The 1,762-nt window shown below is 36.9% G+C and overlaps 1 protein-coding gene across 2 annotated transcripts in view; it reads left to right on the forward strand.

Annotated features, from left to right (window-relative positions):
• Window positions 1-1,762, forward strand: part of Galnt18 (polypeptide N-acetylgalactosaminyltransferase 18) — a 321,219-nt gene that overhangs the window by 318,675 nt on the left and 782 nt on the right. The gene's annotated exons all lie outside the window — the stretch shown is intronic.

Genomic DNA, 1,762 nt, shown 5'->3' on the forward strand with positions numbered 1-1,762 from the left:
CTCCCCTATGACCCAGCAATCCCACTTTTGGGCATTTACACAATCACAAACAAGGCTATACTAAAGCTACCAGCACAACTATGTTTATAGCAACATTATTTACCATAGCTAAAATATGGAACCAGCTCAGATGCCCCTCAGTAGATGAATGGATCAAGAAAATGTAAGATATAGATATAGATATAGGTTCTATGCCTCCGTCAGAAAGCATGACATTGCCCCATTTGTTAGGAAATGGAAAGACTTGGAAAAACTTATATTAAATGAAGTAAGCCAGGCCCAAAGAAACATAGGTCCCTTATTTGCAATAACTAGTATATGTCTAGGACAAGCAGAAAAGGTCAAAAGCTATGTACATTTAACCATATAAGATGACGTTATGTGAAATGAACCCCGAGATAGGGACACAAGTGGTTTTTTCTTTCTTGCTGTTGTTTTAAAATATTTATAATGTACTACGTGATTTTTTTTGTTTCTTTGGTATGTTCTTCCCCCATGGTATAACCCCTGTTTTTACTGTATTTGATTTCAGTGCCCTGCATCTTGTATATACATTTTTCTAATTTAGGGAGGGGAAGGGAAATAAGAAAATACTGAAATAAGGCTACAGGATGACCCATTGTAACAATGAGATGTACAAGACACTATGTTGAAAACAACTTTACAACTTTGTAAAGGAGAGGGAGAAATTGGAGAGGTGGGGAGGGAAGGGATGGTAGGGAAAAAACAAAGGAGATAACAATGCTTGATGGAAAGTTACTCATTACCTTACTCATGTAACTGTAACCCCTCTGTACAGTATTTTTTACAATTAAAAACATTAAAAAATCAATCTCATAATGGTTTTTATATGAAAAAATAAAAGCCACATAAGGGAATTCTTAGAGACTGCATGTGGAATCTAAGGTATCAGGGATAGTTTCTTAAGAAACTATAAAATAACTGAGCATGGTGGTACATACCTGTAATCTCAGCCTTCAGGAGGCTGAGACAGAAGAATCTTGTGTTTGAGATCAGACTAGAGAGACTCAAAACTATTCCAAGCATCAGTGGCTCACACCTGTAATCCTAGTACTTGAAAGGCTGAGCTGTATCACGGTTCAAAGACAGCTCCGGCAGGATAGTCCATGAGACTCTTATCTCCAGCTAACCACCAAATGGTAAGCCTTCAGGAAAAATATTTAAAGAGCTCAGGCCTTGAGGTCAAGCCCCAGGACTGGCACACACACGCAAAAATCCCTATATAAGACATTTTAAAAATGCTCAAATAGAGATACAGGTTGACCCATTGTAACAATGAGATGTACAAGACACTATGTTGAAAAACGAACTTTACAATTTAGGCCGTGGGTGGGTAGGTGGGGGGCATAGTTGTGGAGATGAAGGGAAGGGATGGTAGGGGAAAAACAAAGGAGGAGGCAACAATGCTTGATAGGAAATGTACTCATTACCTTAGTCATGAAACTGTAACCCCTCTGTACAATATTTTTACAATAAAAATATTTTTTAAATCCTGTATAAAATAAGGCAGCAATTTTTAGAAATATAAAAATTAGAAACTTTTATATATGATAAAATATTACAATCAAAAACTAAACAAAAACAAGGATTTAAGAAAACTTACAATCCAGACAGCAAATAAAAATACATCTATAAAATAAACATTCTTGGGCTGGGAAGGTGGCTCAGTGGTAGAGCACTTGCCTTGCATGCCTGAAGCCCTGGGTTCGATTCCTCAGCACCACATAAGCAAAAAGAAAAA

This window comes from Dipodomys ordii, unplaced genomic scaffold, assembly GCF_000151885.1.
Source record: "Dipodomys ordii isolate 6190 unplaced genomic scaffold, Dord_2.0 Scaffold113, whole genome shotgun sequence".
In the NCBI taxonomy this organism is placed as follows: domain Eukaryota; kingdom Metazoa; phylum Chordata; class Mammalia; order Rodentia; family Heteromyidae; genus Dipodomys; species Dipodomys ordii.